Source organism: Podarcis cretensis (genome assembly GCF_951804945.1).
Source record: "Podarcis cretensis genome assembly, chromosome: 1".
Taxonomy (NCBI): domain Eukaryota; kingdom Metazoa; phylum Chordata; class Lepidosauria; order Squamata; family Lacertidae; genus Podarcis; species Podarcis cretensis.
This window is the reverse complement of record NC_137170.1, coordinates 140,916,969-140,944,514: the sequence shown is the minus strand read 5'-3', so window position 1 is coordinate 140,944,514 and position 27,546 is coordinate 140,916,969. Positions and strand designations below refer to the sequence as shown.

The 27,546-nt window shown below is 41.8% G+C and overlaps 1 protein-coding gene and 1 long non-coding RNA gene across 36 annotated transcripts in view; one reads left to right on the top strand and one right to left on the bottom strand.

Moving 5' to 3' along the window:
* The window catches only part of LOC307220561, a 320,367-nt gene that overhangs the window by 26,109 nt on the left and 266,712 nt on the right, over positions 1-27,546 (bottom strand). The window lies entirely within an intron of this gene.
* MAP2 (microtubule associated protein 2) overlaps positions 1-27,546 on the top strand; it is a 323,285-nt gene that overhangs the window by 97,733 nt on the left and 198,006 nt on the right. For 33 of the 35 annotated variants that reach the window (XM_079975460.1, XM_079975451.1, XM_079975452.1 and 30 more), the window contains one exon: positions 16,788-16,858. The exons of the other annotated variants lie outside the window; for them this stretch is intronic. The gene's annotated coding sequence lies outside the window, so the exon portion shown is untranslated. The remainder of the gene's footprint in view (positions 1-16,787; positions 16,859-27,546) is intronic. 35 annotated transcript variants of the gene reach the window in all.

Sequence of the window (27,546 nt, the reverse complement as noted above, 5' to 3'; positions counted from 1 at the left end):
GTATTCCTTTCTAGGTGCTCACAGAGTGTTTGCTTAATGATCTGCTCCAGAATCTTCCCTGGTATTGATGTCAGACTGACTGGGCGGTAATTATTTGGGTCCTCTCTTTTCCCCTTTTTGAAAATAGGGACAACATTTGCCCTCCTCCAGTCTGCCGGGACTTCGCCTGTTCTCCAGGAATTCTCAAAGATGACTGCCAGTGGTTCTGATATCACATCTGCCAGTTCTTTTAATACTCTTGGATGCAGTTCATCTGGCCCTGGAGACTTGAATACATCTAAACTAGCCAAGTATTCTTGTACTATTTCCTTAGTTATTCTGGGCTGTGTTTCCTCTGCTGAATCATTTGCTCCAAATTCTTCAGGTCGGGCATTGTTTTCTTTATCGGAGAAGACTGGGGCAAAGAAGGCATTGAGGAGTTCAGCCCTTTCTGTGTCCCCTGTTTGCATTTCACCATCTTCTCCTCTGAGTGACCCCACTGTTTCTTTGTTCTTCCTTTTGCTACGAACATACCCATAGAAGCCTTTTTTGTTGCTTTTAACCTCTCTAGCAAGCCTGAGTTCATTCTGTGCTTTAGCTTTTCTGACTTTGTGTCTACACGTGCTGGCTATTTGTTTGAATTCCTCTTTGGTGGTTTCCCCCCTTTTCCATTTTTTGTACACATCCTTTTTTAATCTTAACTCAGTTAAAAGTTCTTTAGATAGCCACCCTGGCTTCTTTAGGCACCTTCCATGTTTCCATCTCATTGGTATTGCCTGAAGTTGTGCTTTTACTATCTATGTATTATTTGAGAATACATTAATGAGAATCAGAAGCTCTATTAGAAATACAAACTTGTTGATCTCAGCTTAGTATTTTTGGCACAAATTTCAACTGCATTACTGGTGCACCTGAATCATATAATCAGACATCCTTTTTTAGGAGGTAGAATGACTCAAGCTGACAGCATCTCATTGTGCAAGATAGGTTTGGATCAGTTTAGCTGCCACTGTAGCAAATATTTGAATGTGTGAAACATGGCGGTGCTGTGAGTACATTGCTCCCCTGCATTCATTCATTACACCAGGCTGAAGGTTGGAGCAAATTGGAGTAATGAAAATACCTTGGGGTATATGTTAAAGTTATACTGGTATCTGTTGGGATTGGGAGGATCATAGGTTTCCCATTTCCTGGGACCTTGTTTTCCTTTTGATTATTATGTAAGCTTTGGAAGCGATTCTGTGGAACATGTATGTGGGTTGCAGATGAGCAGATACTCAGCTTGCATTTCTTTGGCAACTCGATATCTGTGTATTGTTCAGTGGAATATTTTCCTCCTATCTAGCGTAGGGTTTTTGTTCCTTTACACGAGGAGGCAGGTACTTGTGCAGTGGTAAGTGGATGGTTCTAAGTTCTTCTGCCATGGTTGTACAGCGATTGCAGGAGCACTGTGGTTTATGCAGTGTGCGTGGCTGAAGCTGCAAAATCCCCAGCTTGTTAACAGGCACCTTCTGCAAGTGGCAGAGGGTTGTGTGCTGCAGAGGTCAGCTGGGCATAGAGGCTGGAAACTAAAGTGCAGAACGCTAAGATGAAATTTTACAAAATAAATGGGGGGGGGATCACTTTTGACAGAAAGGCAAAACCCAGATATCTGTTGTTACTTTTTGATAAAGGCCCATCTCCTTAAGGTAGACTAGGGGTAAACACTCTATAAGCATAATGTCAACTAGAGTGACAGGATATCAAAATAATAACAAAAATTAAGATATACAACCACTTGATTATATTTTTGCTCTAAATATTTGTTTCTCACTTCCCTCTGGAAGAAAAGCAAAGTGTGTGTGTGATTTTTGACCAGTCATTGAATTTTTAACCAAGTGCATAGACTTCTCAAGGCAACTCGAGGCCCATTAATGGTGTGTCCTCTCTGTCCTGGTCTGCCTGTGGGAAATACAAATAGATACAGATTTTCACACTGGATGAGTTTATTGGGGAGACATTAGGTTTTTCATTTTGTCATGTTATCAAGCCTCCCAGTATGCAATTCACACATAAGAAGTTGGATAACATGAGAAGAAGACAGGTTTGTGTGGGAAAGGGGTTTGCAGTTAACTGCTGCAGTAAACATTATGCGTTCCTTCCAAAAGGACTTTTATAAATGTTTCACAAAGAGGTATTGAAAGAGTTGGAGATACTAAATTAGTAAAATACTAATAACACAAATGTAAAATGTTAATAAGAATTCTGTTGTCTAGATTTTTAAATATCAGTTCAATGCAGAAAATGATTTAAGCACCAAACAACTTTCACATTGCCATTCTCGTTGTACTTAGAATGTTCTTACAGGGTTCAGATGTGGGTGCTTGCTTTCCCCTCAAAAACTCCTGCCACCCCCTTTGCCTTTTAAAGGCTCACATTTTATGAAGCCAGGATCCATTCAAGTCCCCTTCTTTCCATCTCTAGAAGTTGTCATGATGAGCAGTTTAAGCCCTCTTCAGACATTGACCCATGTCAGGCCAGTTTCTGAAGGGATTGTGGTACTATTTTTGTAGAAAAAGAGGTGCCAAAATGCCTCCTTCATTCTCTTAGAATGGCAATGGTACCCACCTGAGAGGTGCCAGAACTGAGTTCTGGCAAGTTCTGGTTGGGGGGAAAAGCCTTGAGCATATCCAAATATGGGTCTTCTTTTACCCTGTGTTTTGGTTATCTGTTTCCTCTTTTCTGGTAAGGCATAAGCAGCCACCCCACAATTGCATGAATAATGTGGGGCCGTGTTTAGCCCTCAGACACTGAACTTTGGGAAACCATGTTTCAGGTAATCTGCAGATACTGCAACAGCAAGAAGAATTCATGCAGGGCAGGATTCAGCCACGCTCCTGCATGTGTGGAATACTGTCTGCTCGTGCAACAGGACTCCCCCCTCCCCATGCGCCTCCCATTCTCCCTCAATCTGCTCTGGAGGGCTGCAAGAGTGGACCTCATTCTGTGTATGCATATCCCACTCGGCTCTGCACTGAATTCCACTCATGTTTCATACATTTCTCAGATGCATGGATGGACTAGAGTATCAAAACATTCTTACTGAAGAACCTTGTAATATATGAAATCTCACAAATCATTATTACCTTGGCTCAGAAGCACCTCTTCTGCTTTGCTGATTATATTATAAATAAAGAAGCAGGTGTGATGTAAGTGTTCTTCTTATTTTTAATGTCCCTTTAAGCTTTAATAACCTTTAAGCTTCAGAATTTGCCAGTCCTTAGAGGCAACTTCAGATTACACACAGAGAGACACAGAATCCAATAGTCAGGGAAAATACTGTAGTTGCTAATCCCACCGCAGATGCTAAACCCACCACAGAGATACTTGCCGTGCTGCCAGTTCCATCTGTTCAGGAGGTGTATCAAGGGCTGCCTATGGCATGGCCTTTGGGGTTGTGGCACCAAGTGTCTAGAATTATTCTCCTCTCCCGTAGAATACGACCCATTTCTCCACTGAAGGCAAGTGATAGCTGTTTTATTTTGTCAAGCTGTTGCTGTTAAGAGCAGAAGAATGAACCTGAAATAGCTGTTGGTCTAAGATGACTTTTGAGTGTCTTCAAATTGTACTTTTAATGTATTTTAAGGCTAGTGCAGCCCAAGAGGTTATCATCTTGAGAGTGCTTTGCAATGTATTTTGCATCCTTCATCACCTTGGGAGTAGGGCAGGGTTGATTTTCAGATACAGAATGATTAAATATACATCCTGATTTTCATTTAGCTTTCATTGTTTGATGGAAACATTGTTGTGCACTGTGGTTTTACAGCATTCGTGGATTCCTTGAAAGCAAGCTGATGTTTCAACTTGAAATGTATCACTGTGTTCACGAAATGCACAACTTTATTTATTTGGAGTATATCCTCCACACCCCACACCCCGCCAAAAAGAAAATTTAAAAATCCTATGGATGGCCATGCTATCATTCTAATATTTCAGTGAAGCTGGATGGTACCATATAATTTGCATTGTCATTTCCCCTTTGAAAGTGGATGCAGAGGTTGAACTGGTATTTAACCTTGGCATGTAGGATTGAGTACCAATATGTGATATCTCAATATTCACTGAAGTTACTCTGTTGCAAATCAACGAAGCAACATACAGAATGCTAAATTAATGAGTTAATGCAATGACTACTCAACCAGGTTATAATTAACTGAAAATTAAATTGTCAGGTAATTTGAAGTTTTGTGGGGTTTTTTTTTGGAAAAATTATGTTTTGCCTCTCAGGGACCTCAGAGCAGCTGCCAAGTCTTATAACAGCCAAGGAAGCTGCATTGCCCTCTGGTAGTGACTTCCCTCAGGATGCCATAAGCTCCAGAGCTGAGCAATGATTTGGCCATTAGTCTCTGACTCCTAAATGCAATTCTTTAGCAACTTCGCTTTCCCTCAGGTCACATGGGGAGTCTGTGGTGAAACTCCAAAGCTAATTTTAATCCTTTGTGGCTTAGGGCTGAACAAGGTGTCTTGTGGAAATGTGGTGTAATTCACCTCCCTGAACAATTTTTTGTGTGAAAAAAATATTATTAGGAAATACCTTTGTGAGGTGAGAGGAGAAAGAGTTCCTTGGCCATTCCTTATATGTGTTAAAGTGGTCCCCAGTTTTCACTCTCATAAGAAGCATGGAAATCTGCAAGGGAGCAGGTGGAGGGTGCAATGGGGTGGAGGACCAGGGATCCAGGATGAGATAAGCCTTCCCCCCCACCTACATGTTGTTTGCTCTCATAGTTGCTTTCTAGAAGGTAGAGGTTGTTGGTGAGTTACAAGGAGTCATCTTCTTGCAATATTTTCTTCGGTTTTGAGTTGCAAAATATTTCACAGTGATTGCTTAATTTTGCCTTTCCTTTTAACAGCCTGTAAAATGTACAGTGGTACCTCGGGTTACATATGCTTCAGGTTACAGACTCCGCTAACCCAGAAATAGTACCTCGGGTTAAGAACTTTGCTTCAGGATGAGAACAGAAATCGCGCAGCGGTGGCACAGCAGCAGCGGGAGGCCCCATTAGCTAAAGTGGTGCTTCAGGTTAAGAACAGTTTCAAGTTAAGAACGGACCTCCGGAAGAATTAAGTATGTAACCAGAGGTACCACTGTACTTTGGAAAAATAAAACTAGTTCGAAATTCAGCACTTTTAATATTGCAGTAAATGTTCTGCTCCCATTTGGCCCATGTTATTTTGTTAGCCTGTTGCCATATCTGTTCCTGCATTTCTCACCGGAATATGCAAAATGTTCTGGTTGGAATATGGAAAATGTTGGCTTTCCCCCATGCCCCTCTTTTGTAACCTTTCATAGTGAAGACCACTTGAAGGAGATTTTTCAGAGTCACTCCACTCAATGTTTTATTACCAAGCTGAATTCCTAGGATACTTTTTCTTTCCTGAGCCATTTCATTTCTCAGATGAAAAATGGGACAACGCGTGTACGTTTAAGGATGTTAACAGTGTTTTTTGCCTACATTCTGCCACTGGCCTAAGAAAGCTTTCCACGCTCCTCCATCTATCTTGAGCACCCACATTCTCCTGCTGCAGGGCCTGAGCTTCTTCCTTTTCACCCAGCCCAGACTTTGCTGGGGTTGCTCTGGATATGAGCCCTGTAGAAGTATTCTTAACAGGGAAGCTTGCATGAATGTGGAAAGTCCTCACTATCGAAAGGTCCTGATGATTCTCCGGGAAATCTGAAGTAAACCATGACAGGTCTGTCTTGGATGCCTTTTGAGTTCCTCTTTTCCTTGCATGTAAAGGATACTCTGTGAAACATTTTTAGAAAGTTTTCCCCCCATTATCCTGCTTTGACTTCCAAATATAGTATCATTTGATGAAATGGCTTCTAAAGTTTGAAATAAAGCCATGAAAAGTGGTTTTTTTAGGGCTTCAAATTTTATTCAGCTTCAAGCAAAGAATGAGTCACCTCACACTTTACATTGATTAGTTATTAGTGGGGAATCAACTTTAATCCCAGAGGCTAAGAGTGAAGGGTTGGTGTTTTTATTTTATAAAGCTGTTCTTGACTGGTTGAGAGCCTTCATTTTCTTTATCATGGGGCCTAGTTGAGGATTGCTCATGCAACAAGCACTCAGTGAATGCTGTTTCCCCTTCAGCTAGATTTCCCCCTGGGCATTCTTGTACAGAAAATGATCTGAATACATAAGAAAATTTCAACTCAAAATACAGATGCTGGTAAGAGGCTCTAGATGCAAGCATAAAGAAGGATGAAGAATAATAAATCACTTTTCTGCCCTTTCAAGACTAAAAGGTCCCAAAACATTTTCTATCAGTTTCTTGTGCTGTCATTTATATATTATTCTTACTTAGAGAAGAAAGAGAGAGAGTTTTATTTATAAAGTTAGAATAAATAAAATCACAGCATCTAAATATAGATTTTTAAAGTAGCACCAAGGATTTAGTAAGCTCAGAAGGATGGTGTGGTGTTAATTAGCTGTGAAACTAATGGAGGGTTAGTAGCAGTGAATATTGTAGCTGTTAGTCTTGCACTTTGACTGAAGCTGGACAGGGGGTGCTCTTCCTTAGGAAAAAACTTTTCCTTCCTAATTTTGGCTAATGCTCTTTGCCTTACACTCTGTGGGTTGATGGGCCTTGATCAGATGGGAGGGAACTTAGGGGTATGCTGTACCTGCCACAGCAGCACCAAGTAGGTCCTCCCAGGAGACGCCTAGCTGTGTGTATTGTGGGCCTTCAACCAAACGTCAGGGTAACTTTGGAAGTTCGTCCTAAAGTGAAGAATCCAAGGAATGTCAAGGGTTACCAGCAAACAAAAAGTCCTGAAAAGAATGGTGATACTTACCACAGATGTTTTTTGCATGTCCTTTCCATTGTGTAAGCGAAGGGCAAAGTCAGGTGCCCTACCATTGTGGGGCTTGGATTTTAGCACTCCCCCGTCAGATTGATATTAAATATCACTATGCCCAGAACTTGACATGCTTCCTGAGTGCAGTGGCTCGTAGAACTGGACTGGTCAGCAGAGAGTTTCCTTCAAATGAGTAAACAAAACAAACATTTTATCTACCTTTGTAGAGCACCGTTGATGAATGCTTTACAGCCCAATTTTGGTAATAGTGTTTAATATGCATTAGGTACAACTGAGAACAAAACGAAAACCCCTCCCAAAGGGGATGATAAAATAATCACATTTTTTTCCAATCCAGATACTCTGTTAATTTATATCTAGATACCCTCACTTAAGTTTCCAAACTACAGGTAACAGATTACTTTCCCCTGAGGAGATGGTTAATTATATACTACACATAGTATGTAATTAAAGGATGAGTTCTACCCCCTGTGCAAGATTAAAGACTGTATACTGATAAGCAAAGCATTTGATTTTATGCGTATTTATGATCATTCCACATTAAAAAGATGCACAATGACATTCATTCTTTTGAAGGAAACTAGTTAGTCAAGATTTAATCAGGAAGTAGCATATTTGTAACCTGAAAGATGAATAAATCCTTCTCACAGCCATGAAACTGCTACCTGAGGAGTTAAGGACAGATGACCGATTTAAGAATCAAGGACAGAACATCCTTTGTAGAATTAAGGTACTTAAGCTTTGGATTTGCTTCACTGGAGCACTTTTGAGGAACAGAGTCTCAGCATTTTTAGGCAGATTTTCTAATGGTGAAATTTGCAGAGCAAAGCTCTGCCTATTAAGAGCTGGTGTTTCACTATTGCTCCACCTTGTCAGCACTGTCTCAATTTGATCTGACGGGCAAGAGATTAACAAACTTTGCGGCCTAATAATGTTTAACAGGAGATAACAGAAATTGAACTAGAACTCCTCAGCTAAGGTGGGTTTTCAAAAACTCTTTGTGACTCCTGGAGATGTGACTCCTGGAGATGTTCCCATGAAAAAAGAAAGCAGAGAGAGAAAGATAATGTTTGAGTAGACCCCAAGGGAAAACAAAATCGAGCACATTATATTTGCATGGAAAAACTTTATCAACAGGATAATTTTGTCCTATGTCCTCAGCGTCTATAGGTGGCTCTCATTTATTTCAAAAGAGATAAGATTTTTTTAAAATGGGAGGGGCATACACTGAATCAGAATATCTTGCAGCCATGTGAAAATATATTTAGGGGTAGAGGTGTGTGGTTTACAGCAGAGATGAGTGCCACAGCCCCATGGCCACCTTTGACTGGACTTAACCATCCAGGGGTCCTTTACCTTTACAGCAGTCAGCCTCCATAATAAGAGTATTATAAGAAAATAGAGCACTTTCCAGTTTACTAGATTTTTGTATTTCCCTTGCCAAAGAACCCAGTACAATTTGAATCACATTCAAATGTGAATTTGAATTTGTATTTTATTTGTATATTAATTAAAATACAATTTATCTCCTTAAAAAAAAAGACTCCCAAAGTGGCTAGCAATCAAGTTAAAATCCACAATAAAACATCAAGATACATAAAACAGTAAACAGAAAAGAGAAGAAACCATGAGAAGATCAGCACAGCAAGTAAACTATCATCAGATCAGTTAACTTCGAGGTCAGCAGTTTCGTTAACCACCAAACTGGTCTGAACATGGCTTAACTGGATGGTGGAAGGCCAGTAATGTTGGAGGCAAGGAGACCATTACACAATTGTGGCTCTATGACCCAAAAAAGTCCCATCTTACTTGCTGTACCTCAGATGATGGAGGAAACAGAGAAAGGGCTTCAATTACATGTTCGGATCAGTACTTGTGCATGAAGATGGTCCTTGAGATTTCATAGTTCTACACTGGTTAAGGTACTCAGAGATTAAACCTGGACTTTGAATTGAGCCTGGAAGCCAGTGGGTAACCAATGAAATAAGACTGGATAAAAGTGGCGGGAGGTGCCTCTTATTGGAGTCCCGTAGAAAGCATAGGCACACATCCAAAAGACATGTGCACAATATGAAGCGTATTAGCAGAGTCAGTGAAAGCAAAATTGTGTAGGAATTGTGGCATCAAGTATTTTATTATTTACAGCAAAAGAAACAAAAGAAACGCATTTTGCGTGAGCTCCTTCTCACACATCCTCTCTAGCCCTTAGCTGGACAGAGAACAAAAGCGGAAGTTTGTCAGCTTGACTTCCGCTCTCACACACAGTGATAAGAAATGAAATCACCTGATCACGTGACCCTCTGCAACAGTGGCAGTGGAAAATACTAACAAAAAGTTCTCCATACACCTTGTCCTTGTCCATACTGACTTCAGCATAACTATACATCATTGGAAAATTCATATACAGCACGTTACAGCTGCCCCAGCTGGATGCGACTGAGGCAGGGCTGGCTAACTTGTGACCTTCTAGATGTTGTTGAACTCCCACCAGACCCAACAAGCATGGCCAATGGCCAGGGATGATGGGAGCTGTAGTTCAGCAACACCTGGAGGGCCATAGGTTCCGCTCCCTGCACTATGTATGGAATGAATGAGAGGTCCATTTTTTCAAGGTAAGTCTTCAGCAGGTGAACCAACCTAAGCTGCTAAGAGGCACTCTATAGTGTTACATGAGCTTCTGGATGCAGTGATGGATCCTGGAGCACACACAAGCTCTGACCCTGATTTTTATGGTGCAACACCAACCCAAACAGGTTCGACACCCTAAAACTTATTAGTGTTCCTTCTGTTTTCCTTCATATTTTGTAAAAAAAACAAAACAGAACACCTTTTGAAAGAGTTAACAAAGATATCTTGGAGATATGTGTGCTACATTCAGTGTAACATTTTCTGGCTTCAAACCATTGGGAATAAGCATGATACAACCTTTCTCCATTAGTGTGTCCATTCAGGTGTTAAATACTGTAAATAGAATAAAAATTAATTTCCCCTCCAGTTGCTGCACAGTATGTTGCACATACTGTCACTGAGTCATCCACTAAGATTTCTGGTTCCTTTTTCTGCCAGGTTCCCTCCCCTGCTGCCAAGATGAAGGGAACACAGTGGATGTAGCCTACCTTGATTTCAGCAAGGCATTTGACAAGGTGCCCCATGATATTCTTGTAAAGAAGCTGGTAAAATGCGGACTTGACGATGCTACCACTCAGTGGATTTGTAACTGGCTGACTGACCGAACCCAAAGGGTGCTCATCAATGGTTCCTCTTCATCCTGGAGAAGAGTGACTAGTGGGGTGCCACAGGGTTCTGTCTTGGGCCCGGTCTTATTCAACATCTTATCAACGACTTGGATGATGGACTCAAGGGCATCCTGATCAAATTTGCAGATGACACCAAACTGGGAGGGGTGGCTAACACCCCAGAGGACAGGATCACACTTCAAAACGACCTTGGCAGATTAGAGAACTGGGCCAAAACAAACAAGATGAATTTTAACAGGGAGAAATGTAAAGTATTGCACTTGGGCAAAAAAAATGAGAGGCACAAATACAAGATGGGTGACATCTGGCTTGAGAGCAGTACATGTGAAAAGGATCTAGGAGTCTTGGTTGACCACAAACTTGACATGAGCCAACAGTGTGACGCAGCAGCTAAAAAAGCCAATGCAATTCTGGGCTGCATCAATAGGAGTATAGCATCTAGATCAAGGGAAGTAATAGTGCCACTGTATTCTGCTCTGGTCAGACCTCACCTGGAGTACTGTGTCCAGTTCTGGGCACCACAGTTCAAGAAGGACACTGACAAACTGGAATGTGTCCAGAGGAGGGCAACCAAAATGGTCAAAGGCCTGGAAACGATGCCTTATGAGGAACGGCTAAGGGAGCTGGGCATGTTTAGCCTGGAGAAGAGGAGGTTAAGGGGTGATATGATAGCCATGTTCAAATATATAAAAGGATGTCACATAGAGGAGGGAGAAAGGTTGTTTTCTGCTGCTCCAGAGAAGCGGACATGGAGCAATGGTTCCAAACTACAAGAAAGAAGATTCCACCTAAACATTAGGAATAACTTCCTGACAGTAAGAGCTGCTTGACAGTGGAATTTGCTGCCAAGGAGTGTGGTGGAGTCTCCTTCTTTGGAGGTCTTTAAGCAGAGGCTTGACAACCATATGTCAGGAGTGCTCTGATGATGTTTCCTGCTTGGCAGGGGGTTGGACTCGATGGCCCTTGTGGTCTCTTCCAACTATGATTCTATGATTCTATGATTCATCAGTTTACATTTGTGTACGTTGACTTCTGTAAATCCTGTGGATGCAGAAACAAAAAGTGTGTTTGGGGAGAACAAAAGGGAGAGGTAGAGTAGGCAACATATTAGAACTAGTATTCTGTCCATTGCTTCTATCACTGATTGATTGTGTGTCTCACGGTTTTCACAAAATGCCCCAGAGTCTCCCACGAGGAAAAAAAAAGATACAATCTGCTGCATGATACTGAATTTACTCTTATTACTGAAAAAAATGTGCAAGCTTTTCTCTTAAACAAAGTTGATGTTTGCTCCCTTTTAAGAAAGAGGTCTATACCTTTTAATCTCCTGAATATGAGAAACAGCAATGTATCAAACAAGAAAGTAGCCATACTTTTAAATTAGTGCTATACCTGATAATTAACATTTAATGTACCGTATTTTTCGTCCTATACTGTGCACCGGCCCATAGGACGCACCTTGTTGTTGTTGTTGTTGTTGTTTTGGGGGAAATGAATAAAAAAAAATTATTTCCTCGTCCCAGCCGCGGCTGCCGCCCCAAGCCTTGCGCACACCTGCCCGAAGCACGGGGCACCCTCCGGAGGGCTCCGTGTGCTTCGGGCTGCAGGCTGCCGCCCCAAGCCTTGCGCGCCGAGCGGGACCTCCCGCCGGGCGCGCAAGGCTTGCGGACACTCGCTCGGGCTGCAGGCTGCTGCCCGCAAGCCTTGTGAGCCCGTGGGAACTCCCGCCGGGCTTGCAAGGCTTGCGGATAGCTTCCTGAAGCCTGAGACCGAGAGGGGTCAGTGCGCACCCTTGCCTCTCGCTCTCCAGGCTTCAGCGAAAGCCTGCATTCGCCCCATAGGATGCACACACATTTCCCCTTCATTTTTGGAGGGGAAAAAGTGTGTCCTATGGGGCGAAAAATACGGTATCTTCCTGGGTTTTCTTGTTCTTCAACTTCTTATTTGTTGGAGGGCAGAGGAACCAAAACTAATGCAGTAACAATGGTCTGAAATTACACAGCATGTGGTCCCTCTGGGATGCTTCTCCACCATGGGATTTATTATCTGTCTCACTTGCATAAATAACAAGATGTAAATTATCCCCCAGTGTTAGTAATGACACTCTGTAATTGTAGAAGAGCCAATTACATGGTGAAAATAATGCAGTGAAAAGGTGTAATGCAGCTTAATCTTATGCAGGTTTACTCAGAGGTAAGGCCCCACCAGCACCATACATTTAAAGCAGTTTTACAGCATTTTGAATCCTGAGAAGTGAAATTTGTTAAGCGTGCTGAGAGTTGTTAGGAGGCCCCTATTCCCCTTGCAGAGCTACAGTTTCCAGCATGGTTGAAGAGTCAAACCCTCTTCCCAGGAAACTGGAAATTGTAGTTCTGTGTGGGGAACTCACCTTTTAGCATCCTTAACAAACAGCAGTTCCCATGATTCTTTGGCCATGAGTGTTTAATCTGGGATGATACTGTGTAACTGAGTAGTGCAGACGGGGCCTAAATTTCATTGTGTCCCCAACAAAATGCTACACATTGCGCACACTCCAAGAGCCAGCTGCCAGGAGAAGGTAATTGCTACCCCTTATTCTGGTGAATTCCCAGTAGTGATGTATGGAAGTGAGAGTTGGATCATAAAGAAGACTGATCGCTGAAGAAGAAGAAGAAGAAGAAGAAGAAGAAGAAGAAGAAGAAGAGTTTGGATTTGATATCCCGCTTTATCACTACCCAAAGGAGTCTCAAAGCGGCTAACATTCTCCTTTCCCTTCCTCCCCCACAACAAACACTCTGTGAGGTGAGTGGGGCTGAGAGACTTCAAAGAAGTGTGACTAGCCCAAGGTCACCTAACAGCTGCATGTGGAGGAGCGGAGATGCGAACCCGGTTCACCAGATTATGAGTCTACCGCTCTTAACCACTATACCACACTGGCTCTCCATTGAATTGATGCTTTTGAATTATGGTGCTGGAGGAGACTCTTGAGAGTCCCATGGACTGCAAGAAGATCAAACCTATCCATTCTTAAGGAAATCAGCCCTGAGTGCCCACTGGAAGGACAGATCCTGAAGCTGAGGCTCCAAGACTTTGGCCATCTCATGAGAAGAGAAGACTCCCTGGAAAAGACCCTGATGTTGGGAAAGATGGAGGGCGCAAGGAGAAGGGGACGACAGAGGACGAGATGGTTGGACAGTGTTCTCGAAGCTACTAGCATGAGCTTGACCAAACTGCAGGAGGCAGTGGAAGACATGAGTGCCTGGTGTGCTCTGGTTCATGGGGTCACGAAGAGTCGGACACGACTAAACGACTAAACAACAACAACATGCTGGTGAATACAGGCATTCTGTTGAATACTGTTGCTAATTTCTGTATTTCTGTTCTGTACTGAGACAGATTCAAGGAGTGGCAATAGCATGGGACAATGGACAGGGTAATTCCATTGGCCAACAGTCCAGCCCACAACCTGTAGCACAATCCTTAAAGCTCTTTTAAATGGAGAGGTTTTCTTTTTTAAAAAAGTTTTCCAAAATTGCTTCCTCTCTGCTTTTCAGTTATGATTGCCTGGGCAGTTGATATCTTCCTAATTCTTATTGTTTCCCAAGCCTACAGGTATGAAAGATTTGCTTTTCATTCATAGTGCCCATGTAAGATTCTTACAAACCTGCTTGTTAAATAGCTCCTAAGTCAGCATCTTAGGGGACGCAGGTGGCGCTGTGGGTTAAAGCCTCAGCGCCTAGGACTTGCCGATCGAAAGGTCGGCGGTTTGAATCCCTGCGGCGGGGTGCGCTCCCGCTGCTCGGTCCCAGCGCCTGCCAACCTAGCAGTTCGAAAGCACCTCCGGGTGCAAGTAGATAAATAGGGACCGCTTACCAGCGGGAAGGTAAACGGCGTTTCCGTGTGCGGCTCTGGCTCGCCAGAGCAGCGATGTCACGCTGGCCACGTGACCCGGAAGTGTCTCCGGACAGCGCTGGCCCTTGGCCTCTTAAGTGAGATGGGCGCACAACCCCAGAGTCTGTCAAGACTGGCCCGTATGGGCAGGGGTACCTTTACCTTTACCTTAAGTCAGCATCTTATGTGGAAAGGAAATTATGTTTGTCTAGTGCACTTATAACCCCCCACCCCGCCTTCAAGTCTCAGCTAGGAACTTCATGCTCTTATTCAGATGCTAATATAAGCCATCTGCTTCTTTAACTGAGGCAGGCAACTAAGCCATGTGACCTCAGTTATTACCATTGCCCTCTTTCTGAGAACTCATTCGCTGTTAAACCCTGAACAATTATCAGCTGATTAGGATAATTTTAAAAGATTTTCAGAATCCTGGGGCAACCTACTTTCCCAAATCATGCATTGCTGAATGCACATTAGTTATAAAAAGGAAAGCAAATCTTTTTAAAGACAGAATTTCTATTTTAGCGCATTAGATTATTATACATTGCTTGTTACATAGAATGTAGATTCTATATTATATCCCATTTGCAGAATTAGATTTACTGAATTTGAGGATACGTATACAAAATTATAGCTACTTTTATGGCGTGAAGCTTGATCTGCCATTTTTAGCAATGCATTGTGATAAATGTGAACATTTCTCAGTTAAGGGCTACTTCACCCATTAGTTTCTTGTTAGCTGAGAGTGTTTGAATGGAAGAGCAAAATCTGGTATGCCTGTGTATGTTGTCAGGTATGAAAACTGTGCCATGTGTCTTTTGCTCTGGAGAGGAACCTTTCGTCAGATGAAGCACCTCCCCCTTTCCAAATAAGTTTAAGTTTATCCTCTTTTTAGATCAGTATGGTCCAAAACAAAACGTGGATATATATTCCTCTTTCTTGTCTACCCCACAGTTTTTTCCTTCTGCTTCCAGTTCCTTCTGGGACAGTTTCCATCTTTATGTCATTTTATAGAAACACTGTTAAATGAAAATGGTGTTCAGCCACCATGTGAAAAAAGCATGCACTACATCTTCTGTGTGGAATATCTGGCCCTTGAGCACAAGGCTGTTTGATGCTAAGCCGCACTCACTTGCCCTACACCTGAAGTCATATATAACATCAGGGCAGGAAAAGATGGCAAAGTGTGACTTACCCTTGTGCCTTTGCAAGACCAGCCATTAAGCTGATCAAATGAGCAGCAGGGCTTCCCAAGCACTGATGAACAACTGATTTCTGGCACTTGCAAATCCCTTACCTAATGTGTCTTCAAAATCCATTTGCAGGTGTGGTTTGGATTCAAATGATGCCTTCAGTCAGGGTCAGCCCCCCCTCTGTTTGCAAGCATGGTTTGAATCCAAACTGTCTGTAGACCGAGAAAGAAAATGCCTGTTTGCATGTACAGCCTGGAAACCAATCAGCTGATTGGCACTTCAAAGGAGCTTGCTCTCAGTGCAGATTGGCACAGAGAGTGAGACCTCTTGAAGCTGTCACCTGACGTCAGGTGATTGTCTTTCTGTCAAAGTTGGCCTGTGTTGTGTGTGAGAGAGACTCCAGTGCACCAGCTGGATTCAATTCACCACCCATCTACAACATCTGCTCTAACCAAAATACTTTTTCAGAATTTGAAATAATAATCCATCGATATTTCACAAAATGCAGACACCTAAGTTCAGAATTTTATTAATTAGCTTTTTTTTCATCCCTCCTTTCAGGGCAACCATCCTCACAATACGATAAAGAACATGAAATTACAGTTAGAAAAAGAACATTTTAAGACTGTGAGATTTTACCACATCCGCACTACCATTTTACACAGGGAAGAAACCACAAAATATTGTGTTGGAAATAGTTATATTGCCTTACAGTGTACAGAAAATGATGTGGCCAGTTATACATATCTCTTAGCCAGTTTCTATAAGCCCTATCTTGATGTTGGGGGCCAATTGCCAGTTTTGATGCAGGACAGACATCCTGAGTCATAAATGTTTATATGTTGAAGGGGGTGGGGAGGATTTAGCAGGTACAGCAACTGCATGTCTAAATCCTCTCATTTACATGGTCATTGAAGGTGCAAAAGAATCCCAGGTTTATATTGAGCCTGAGAATGTTAAAATGTTTCACTAAGCAGGATTTAAATATAAAAATTGTGGAAATTTCACTGCTTCCCCCTTTCCACTTGTTGATCACATTTCAGCAGATCCTTGTTGGAATCTCAGACATTACAAGCTTCCCCATGTAAATATATACTAGCACAGCTCATGCTCACCTTTTTGCATATACAGTGGTACCTCGGGTTACATACACTTCAGGTTACAGACTCTGCTAACCCAGAAATAGTGCTTCAGGTTAAGAACTTTGTTTCAGGATGAGAACAGAAATCGTGCTTCGGCGCAGCAGCAGTGGGAGGCCCCATTAGCTAAAGTGGTGCTTCATGTTAAGAACAGTTTCAGGTTAAGAACAGACCTCCGGAACGAATTAAGTACTTAACCCGAGGTACCACTGTATGTAAATTATCAGAAGTATTCCGTCTCTCTGGGAATTGTTGACTGAAATTTAAATACATAGGATCACACCATAAAGAAGCAGGAAAAAAGAAATAGATGTTTCCTATGGATTACAATTCTGTTTTGACATAACTGTGATTCGTTTTCTATTTGATGATTTTCTGACCATTATTTAAGCAGCTTAAAAATATTTTCTTTCCCTCAGATTTCAAGGGTTAATACCAATGTTGCTTTAACTTCACTTTCCCCCTTTTTTATGTCTCTCTTCTTCAGCTGGGTGAAGAGACTGGTGTCTTACATTGTCAACTAATCCAGAGGACAGTGTGCTTGTACACTACAACCAGGTCAGTGTGTTTGAGTTTCTGTAGTAAGGATGAAAGACGATTAACATATAATTATTTTTAACACTCCCTGATTCAGAAATCCCCAACAGTAGATAGGATTAGTAGCATGTAGTTTCTGGACAGAAACAGACTTAGAGTGTCCCCCCCCCCCCCAATAGGATAATGCAAAATGCATACATTTCCTTTTTATAAAAAATGATTTTTAATTTCAAGTAACAAAACATACCCATACAAGGAAAACAGAGTACAGAAAAAGAAAGCAAAACAGTGACTGATGGTTGCAGTTTTAGATGTTCCAAGAAAAGCACTGTCAGAGCTCAAATGAATATGTTTCTTCATAAGGTTCCTTGTGTTGGTGGACAGTGGAAACCATGTTTGGTTTTCTTAACAAAGTCAATAAAAGGTGTGAGTCTTTCCCCCTCCTCTCCCCCCAGCCAGGGCATAATTACTTTTATGAAATGGCTAATTTGTCCATAAGCATGATGTCCCATACTTGTGACATCCAGGCTTCAAAAAGATTTGCATTTAAATTTTCCTAAAAAAAATTGCAATCTCTAATCTAGCTGCAGTTAATAAATGGAGGATGAAATCTTTGGTTAAGATTTCACAGAGAAGCAACTCAGTCTTGTCATAATCAAAATCATCTCCTTCACACAGAAAATCTCTTTTGCTCTCCTAAGATTTCTCTGTAATACATGGGGAAAATTCTTCAGCATGGTGACACATTAGTGCTATTTCCTGAATGACATCTCTTTTTGTGGTTTCTGGTTTTTAGCCAATTCTATTTTTATATTTTCTGTAGCCCTTTCCCTCTTAAAATGATACCTTTTCTTTCTCCTTCTGTTATTAAATATTGCATCTTCAGACATCTTTTGTTTTGAAAAAGCCTTTCAAAATGGCAAGTGCTCTGATGCTATTAGAGCTAAACTAAACACACATTTCATAAATCAAGTTGCATAGAAAGAAATACACGAGGGAGACTAAATTGTGGCTGCTCGTCCCACTTCTTACCTCCTGTGCATGAACTGCACCCTCCATTTTTGTAGTGTACAGATCGCCCAGAGTTCAGAGTCCTGTGGTCCTCTAGTCATTGAACTCCAAACCCCATCAGCCCAAGATCAGCAGGGCCAATGATGAGAACATTTGGAGAACCATAGTTTCTTCACCCACTCTGCTCTACTGTTAACCTGGCATGCCTCTAAATCTAACCATGCTCTCAAAGTGAGCAAGTTTTAGTATTTTCAACTGGAGGAAAGTGAGGGAGGCTGTCACTGAGCTCAGTTCTCTCTCTCTCTCTCTCTCTCTCTCTCTCTCTCTCTCTCTCTCTCTCTCTCTCCCTCCCCCCCCCCCCGCCTTTCTTGATAATCTACAGATTATTTTTGCAGACCACAAAAATCTTCCTTGACACAGCAGGCCTTTTGAGGATGATATTCTTCCTCTTTTGGGGGTGGGAGAGGGAAGCATGGAGGAACCGTCTCTTACTCCATCTCTAGGAATACTATTGGGAGCTAGTCTAGTGGAAAGTAGGGAACCACATGCAGAGGAGGGATTGCTGGATCTGAGTGACAAGAGAAGACATGGATAGTGTGCAATTTGAAGTGGCTGTTTGGATTCTTGACAGTCTGCCTTGTTGCAGAAGGAAACTCTGGTTTTGGGGTGGGTGAGCAACCCTAAGGGAGAGAGTTGGGTTCTCTATGAATTGTAGGGACAAGGTAGTGGAGATAAGCTTCTTTCACTTGCTGGTCTAATCCTGGCAGGAAGTGGAGCAATCTTCATTTTAGGCCACTTTACTTAAAGCCTGGATGAGATACTAGATAGACTGAAGCCACTTGCTTTCAATTAATTAGAGTATTCATTTTCCTCTACAATGTGAGAATTATTGCAACAGTGTCACCTGGGATTTTGAACAGATTATGATTGATTGATTATATTTCTGTGCCCCCTTTTCATTCAAATGAATCTCAAAGTGGCTTACAAACAATAAACGACAACAACATAATAGAACATCACAAAGACAACATAAATCATGTAGAATAATTAACAAATCATCAGTAAAACAATTACAAATCATCAATAAATAGCAGTAACAGGGTGAACAGCTTTGTAAACAGAAGTGATTGTGGATGTTAGCAAACACAAAATGGTATTTTTGAGCCTTCTTTTAAAACTTACAGCATTTCATAGTGGGGAGAGGTTAGAATAATGTTTGACTCATGTTGTAGTGAAAGAAAATGCTATAAACTGTTGTTATGTAGATGATACTCCCCATTTCTAACAAATTATTTCCCACTAATGTCCACATTTTCCCTACTAATCCAGAAAGCTGTTCCGCTTGGGTTCATAATCACTTGCTGAGAGCACCTAGAAATCTTTAATATTTCTGGAATGTATGAAGTTGCCATATACTGAGCCAGACTATTGTTCCACATGGCTCAACACTGTCTGTTCTGTTAGCAATGGCTCTCCAGGGTCCCAAGCAGAATTCCTTACCAGAGATGCTGCCCAATTAACTAGAATTGCCAGAGTTGGCACCTTGTCCTTTCTGCAAACAAAGCCTGCACTCTTGCTACTAAGCTCAGACCCCTTTTCTAAGTGGTCGTACCACGTTCTTCATGGGTCTGTTGCCTAAAAATGTGGAAGCACTCCTTTAAAATGGTGCATGTAAGAATTAAATATTTTCTTCTGCCCTTCTAAAAGGTGCTGAGGATTTCTTCTAGCTAGTCAAATGAATTAAAAATGGCAAGCTTGTCAATAACTTGGTAGATGAATGGGGAATAGCACTTTCAGAAAAAGAAAAGAGTAACAGAGTTGTGAGATGTATAATTACTCAGCAGCACCTACAATATAATGTTGCCGTCTTCTTCTAATCATTTCTGATGCCCTGTTATGTTTGTCACTTGAAGAATGCATGCTTTGTGTAGTGAGTCGCCTTCTTTGTGCATCTGGCACTTGGAGAAGGTGACGAATTGGAAGGGCTGACTTGTGTTGAGTGGGATGTTTGTACACTCAGAGAAACAGGAATGCAGTCACTGCAGCGTTTTCAGATGTGTGGGGAACATTAAGAGGGACTTCATGTGCGGTACTTTGTGTGGGTGGCAGTATGACTAAATAAAAAAACCCCACAGTTTCCATCCATACTGATGTAGAGGTCAACTAACTATCATTCACTCACTCACATGAAAACCATGAATAGGCTACTATGATGCGCAAGAGTTGTGTGAGAAGTAACTAGAGGAACATGCCAAGGAAGAGTCAGCTCAGATTCTCCAACCCATGTTGCTGCTCTCAGAGGGTTTTAAAAAAATGTTTCTTGGCTCTGAGGAATTACTGAGATCCAATAAGTCAACTGCCACCCATGTAGGGGAAGCATAAAGCACTTCCACCCACACACAGGAGGAGGGAAAACCATTTGCTCTGATGGCATCCCCTCTGACAGGGGTGGGCGCCACTTTCAGAGTCAAGGCCTGCATTTGGGAAAATGGGAAAATGGTTAGGCCCACACGCTAGTGACACACTCTGCCGTTTGTACGTCCATCTTCCATTCATTTTTCTTCCTCATTCTTATTCACGCTGGCCCTTGCACAGGCACACAAACACTTAACAGAGCAATCCACAAAATCAGCTACCATCTGCTCCCTTCTTTCAGGCTACAATGTGAACCAAATTTACCTGGGAGTAGGATCATTGAATACAATAGAACATCTCAATATATGGGACTAGGATTGCTCTGTCATTCAACCTCTTCCAGTCCTATTCCCCGCCCCTCTCTTTTGTCCACACATGTGCATGCACACACACACAATCACATCCTTTCATGCACAACCATACAAGCACCCACTATGGCTCAACCTGGTCCTGGGTTGTCCATGTCTTTGTATGCTAACAACAAGACCTCAAACATGACTCAGTAGCTGGCTATCTGGCAGCCATTGCGGTTCCCTCAGCACAAGTGCAATTGGTCTGCGACAGACCAGGTTGTATCAAAGATGAAGCCAAGGCTGTGTGCCTGGTCAACAGGGTGAAGGCTGAAGCTGCTGACAGATATGGAGAGCAACTAAGGAGAGGAAAGCTTGGGAGGAAGGAGAAGTAGGCCAAGCTGTATTAAAACGCAGTGTTTTTAATAGCAGAGGTTAAAATATCCCGTATTCGAATTAGAGGGAGCTTATCTGTCGTGGGTGAAAATAACTGAAGGGGAATCTCTAACGGCAGTAATGCTAAATAATGCTGAGTCATTCCCTTTCTCAAAGCATTGCATTACAAACAGTGAGGATACATTGCAGGCACTGAGGTTTTGCAGTGTTCAGGCCGCGATCTTAACAGCTTCTCCCTTCAAAGTGATGGGGATTTTGCTAGTTTGAAGTTCAACACAGGCTGTTCTGAGGAAGAGGGAAATAGCCCTACACATATGTCAATCTAATCTCAAAAGAAACGATGAACATTCTTTTTACAAGAGCAATCAGATCCAGCATTGGCCATGGTGGTTTAAATGCAGTGCTAATGTTGCTAATACACAAATATTTCTTTGGAACCAACAGTGTACAATAGTACACATAGTAATTCCCTGCTATTATCAATGAATGCACAAGTAGTCAGCAGGTTCCTTGTTTGCTGCTGATCTCTGGAGTATGAAACATGCAGGAAGAATAGCAGATGAATATTTCCCTTTAACTGATTCATTGGCACCAGGACAACTATCAACATGGTTCAATTCAAGCCTTCAAAAAAACTGTACCAGTAGGTTTATGCTGCTTGAATTGAGCACCATTTGCTGTTTAATTTATGCTGCTTACATAGGACACTTTATTTTTTTTAAGATGCTCCAAAAGAGCATCTACCATAGAGGGTAGTAAATAGAAGGTTCCTCAATAATATGTCTAGTATAGGTGATTAATCTATAGCACAAATGCCCCAATTTTTAGTTTCTTTTCCTCTTGCCCATCTTACAAAGAGGGAAAAGCAGCTTCTGGGAAAGGTTAGTGGAATCTGGAAAGATACGAGCCAGAGGGATCTGGTATTATACAGGGAGGGGCTGTCACGTGCATTTTGCTCCAGCTGTAGCTCTGCCAATTCTGTGGCATCTTCCAAACGGCTTTTTTTATTTCCTAGACTGCCGGTTAATTTGCATTCTGATCCACCTTATTGGGTATAACAGATTTGAACTTTCAGGTGCTCATGTTGGCAAGCAGGTGAGACTTGAGAATTATGCAAGACCAAGCGCATCTGTCCAGAGCTATGACAGCTCAGAGTAGAGGCCTAATGCTGACAACAGTAAGCATGCACAGTATAAATGGAAGGCGAAAGAACTGTATTGGGATTCCGGTTATTTTCATACTTACTTTGCTACATCTTTTATAAGAATCTTCGATAGTAAAAAAACAACAACCCCTAATTAATTAGTGTACAGAGAGGATGAATGAATAAAATCTCAATTTTATATTAAAAAAATACCAATATTACTATCTTACGCAGAACTTAACACTCTGGAGACCATCAGATCTAAGAGCCTGTTGAAATCATATCTATATACCAAAAACTATTTAGGACACTACTTAAAAAGACGACTTGATTTCCTTTCTGCATTATATTCTTTTTATCTGCACTCCCTTGTGATAATGACAGTCTGGTAGTAGGTTTTCTGGAGTATTGTCAATTTTCAAGACATTTACTTCTTTGTGGAGTTTAATCTTTGTTCCAATGTTTAAAACACAAGGGAGGCTGTTAAAAGTAAGCAGTCAAAATTCTGCCAAATGCATGTCTCTTGAGTCGTAGACTGCGCAGAGCAGGAATATGTATAGCAAGCAGGCAATGGGATACTAAGGTGGCCCAGCAGGCTTGATTTCCATATTTCTCTTGGAGCAGACGGTTATTTCAAATTGAATTGAGTTGTGGACACGATCTGTTCCAGAGTGCCATTCGCACCCCGAAAAGTCCGTAACCAGAGCGGCGCTTCTGCGCATGTGCGAAGTGCGATAGAGTACTTCTGCGCATGCGCGAACCACGCAGAACACTTCTGCGCATGTGCAAACCACGCAGAATGCTTCTGCGCATGTGCGCACAGTGAAACCTGGAAGTAAACACTTCCGGGTTTGACGTGTTCTTAACCCGAAAAAACGCAACATGAAGCGTTTGCAAGAAGAGGTATGACTGTACCCCTCTTCTGTTCCTGCTCCTGATTCACTACAGAGGAGATAAAATGAGCCAGAGTCTGGTTTGTCTTGTCCTCTAAACCCAGGCTCATGGTTTGTTTGGTTTATTTCAAACTATGGTTTAATGTTATTTGTGAACCAAACCTCCCTCTGATTAGTTCTGATTTACTTTCTGTATGTGATTTCCAGATGACTTGTTTATTGAGCATTCACCTTGATTTGTTTGTACACAGTTTGCAGGAAGGTTGGGCAACATTGGAAATTTACAGCGAATTCATTCTACTTTGTTTGCAGGGAGGTTACATGATGTTGTGTCAGTTAATTACTATATCGCACTTTCCAGTGCACTTTCCTGTCACAAGGAGTCCAAGTTTGGGAGGAAGTGGTTTTGTGGCACAAGAGTGGCTGAGGCAACCAAGTCAGACGGGCAGGGTAAAAGCAAATCATTGTCATCATCACAAAATCAACTTTAAATATGGAAATTGAATTTGTCAAGATGTGATTGAGTTCCACCTGAAGAAAGCAACACTCTGGAAGCACCCTGCATATTATTGTGTAAGCTGGGTGGAGGTTTAAGAATGTGTATACAGTTGTATCTTGGTTTTGATCAGCTTAGTTCTCGAGTGTTTTGGCTACCGAACACTGCAAACCCAGAAATGAGTGTTATGGTTTGCGAACTATTTTTGGTAGCCAAACGTCCAACGGGGCTTCCGCAGCTTCCTGCAGCTAATCAGAATCCGTGCTTTGGTTTCCGAACGTTTTGGGAGTCAAACAGATTTCCGGAACGGATTCTGTTCGACTTCCCAAGTACAACTGTATTCTGAATGTATATTCTGTTGAAAGCAGTGGGCAGCATCTATATCTGATGCATATTCCAATGCACACCCAGTTTATGCCTACAGTTCCTGAAAGAAAAACAAAAAAATGACTTTGTTGAATGTCTGTGTATATCTAAAATTATGGGGCAGAAAAGTGAAAAGCTCCACAGAAAGCCATCCATGCACACATCCCTAATAATAATATAAACGCCTTTCCACATCAATGTGAAAAGTTAGTCATCACTAATTTAACTCACATTGATTTCAAGGGAACCAAAGTGCAACTACCTTGGTCTGGATGGAAACTAATGATTTGACAGGGTTTCGGTGCATGGAGCAATAAAACCATGGGTAGGATTCAACTAAGTTGTTCTGTGTGCAGAACAAATCTGCTTGCACAATGGGATTTTCTCCTGCTTCTCCAACCTGTACCCTCAACATTTGCTCTGGAGGGTTGGGGGACCCCCAGTATAGGTTTAAGGGATGCAAAGAGGCATGCCTAGGGTAGGAGAGAGTGGAAAATATTGCATGAGCATACCTTGTTTTTCACATGCATAACTGCTATGTTGAATTTCACTCCATGTCTCTGTACAAGTGTAGTATTTAGTAGCCGTCCCCAAGAATATTCAGCTTTTGTTTGAAAATATAAAATAACGTTCTAGCGTTTGTGGCTGCAAAATGTGAAAATGTAGACTATATGTGGAAAAATGTCAGAAGGGGTTGAATATGATGGTTGGGATCTAATACCCTATTGATGTGACCTCAGCCCATGATTATTGGAAGCAGATTAGGACTACAGCCTTGTGCCCACTTACCTGAGAATGCACCTCAATGAAGTCAGGTGGGAAATGTGCACAGGAATGCGTAATAGATACATGGTCGCACAAATACATAACTCCACAATTTATAAAGGCCTCAATATTCATTTTTTTAAAAAATAAAAAATTACATAAAATTGTGTACCAATGTAAAAAGCAAAAAGTAAAAAGAAGTGCTGAATAAGCCTTCAATCCTAACCCCCTCTCCTGGAAATTTAATAGGATGTGCTTCTGAGTAGACATGGTTAGGATTGCATTATAATTCATGCAAAGCAATATATTGAGCAGCATAATCATGAAATGAAAAGTTCAAGTTTTGTATTTAAGCTGGGAGGAGTGCAATAGAGCTGAAAATCATAGTCAAGTTTCCAGTCTCTACCCTTTTCCAGCAAACGTGCAGTGAGCAAATATATTAAAAGACAAAGAATATTTGTTCATATCTTTTTTTGCTCAGTTACTGAGTGTTCAAGTTTCCATTACCCTAATGTGTAGAGAAAAGAACAGTGAGGAAGAGTACAGTGATGACCAGTGGAATCCACGTTGTTGTGCACACTTATTTTCCATATTTCTCCCCAGCTCGTATCATGTTGCCATTGAATCTGACTTGCTTAATTAGAACTCCTGCCTGGCTCCAGCTCAACGTGCCAAGATTCAGACAAAGTGACCCCACCCATATTACTTTGCTTTCTAGGTTCACAGAGATAAAAGAGACACTTCTTTCCCCTCTAACTATGCTGGAAAAGAGGCCTCATTAAATCAATTTCTTGGAGGAATGGATACCAGCGTGTTAAATGGGTTCTCTGTGCACATTGTGAAAGGGATTGTGTAACATCAGTTAGAGGCTGGACAGTGAGGCGACTCAGCAACAGTTTCCTGTGTTTTATTTTCAGTCATTTACAAATCACAGACCTGGCTCTGAAGGAGTGGAGACCAGAGGTCCACTTTGAGGAGCCAGACTGAAGCCATTTTATAAGAAGCAAGCTAAAAGCTAAAAACTACTTCTCTCCTCTGCTTGCACAAAGCATTTTTGTAAACGCAGCAAGTGTGGTCAGAGCACTTCACACCTGCAAGCTAGCTGTTGACCCAATTCCAGTAAAACACCGAGAAGAGAGCGAACAACAGGAACTTCTAGCTCACCACAAAGACAAACTGTGAAAACCACAAACTGCCTTGATAGTGCAGGTGGTCAGAAGGGTTTGTACTGGGAAATGTAAAGTAGGTCAGGGAGTTTATAGGCTCGCAGCGCCACCTAGTGGATAATGCAGCTTGGAACCAAACAAGGCAAAACGCCAATTATCATTGGTTGAGCTTTTAATGAATATGCATAAAGGGGAATGCCTGGGGGTGGGTCAAGGGGCTGAACTGTTGCTTTGCCAAAAGGTATAAAAGATGTCTGCATCTGATGGACAGGGGGGCATTCTCTCATTTTTGCTGAATGCACCCCTTTGCTTTGCTTGTCTGACAAATAAACCAAAGTCAATAAAACTTTTCCTTTTAAAATATTGCTGCCTGGATTTTTTCCATTCTGGTCTGTATTCTGAAGTCCCCTACAGCTCTTCAGGCATTTTGTTAGACCAAAGCTAAGCAACAATTGGGATGCTTTCTCTTTAGCATCACAGCTCTTGATAGCTCCTGTCCCATGCCTAAAATAATAAGCCACACTAGTGAGGCTTTAAAAGAAATGACCCATAAAGGATCGATGATGAGACAACATGTCTCATGTTGTGTTGCATGGATTTATATAAGAACAACAATCCAGTTTGCACATAACACTAAACCCGGCTAAACCATGATTTGATTTAGGGCAGATCCACTCCATAAATTTAAAGCACAATCAATGCACACATCTTCCTCCAAAGAATCCAGGTAACTGCAGTTTGTTAAAAGTGCTTCTCACAAGGGAAGTATTGAAATTTATTGAAATGTGACAGCCTCAAGATGTCTAGGGGGTAGGGTGCCAATTATCCTGACTCCACTGGTCTCTCTCAGCCCTCTATGACAGCAGCCTGGGCACAAACGATGTCTTATCCAGGATTTAAACACCACACAGCGTCTTCCTCTTAAGCCCTCTCTCCAATTAAGATAATGGCGTTCTCATCTCTTTTAGCAGCCGAGGCCGGCCCGCTGATAAGAGAGAAACAAGGAGCAGTCTGTAGCAGTCTGGAGCAGGGCCAAATCTCTCAGAGAGTTGCCATAGCATGCAGCTGCAGCAATTATAAAATGCTTCAAAAACTGACTAGGTCAGTTAAGATAAAATATAAAAGATTAAAAGAAGATTAAAAGAAGTCCGAAGAGCACCGGTAAGCGCGTCTTACCTCGGCGCCATATTGGCCCCTCCTCCTCTGGCCATCCTTGGTTCCACCTGCTGGCTTTGCCCTTGTTATCAATAGTTTTTAAATAAAAAATTGGCCAAGTTCCCTTTCAGTCACATATATTTCTGACACAGAGGAAAACATGTCGGCAAGGAAGGGTTAGGAGGCAAGAAAGGAGGAGTGAGTTAATTCTATCAGGTTCTGTTGGCTGTCTCCTGAAATTTCGCAAGCTCTCCATTTCTCAGTAATGGAGAGATTAGAGGTAGTTGGTTGATAGCCAAGAGAGGCAGTGACTTGCCTGCCCTGACAAGAGTGCAGTTTCAGAAAAAAAGCTGCCTCCCCACCTGACAGATACAGGTAATTAAACCCATAGGATCTGTACAACCAAATTGTGGAGATTGGGAAAATGGAGGGAGAATGCTTTGGTTACTTACAGCCCTAATTAAAACATGTGTAGCATCTACTTGCCACTGTTACGGACTATTGCTGTTAATAGGAGTTTTACAGAAGGTCAAGGATCTTAGAGGGCCAAGGTTCAGGTAATACTAATGCTGGTCCATCAACTGCATTCATGACTTAAAATCATAGAATCAT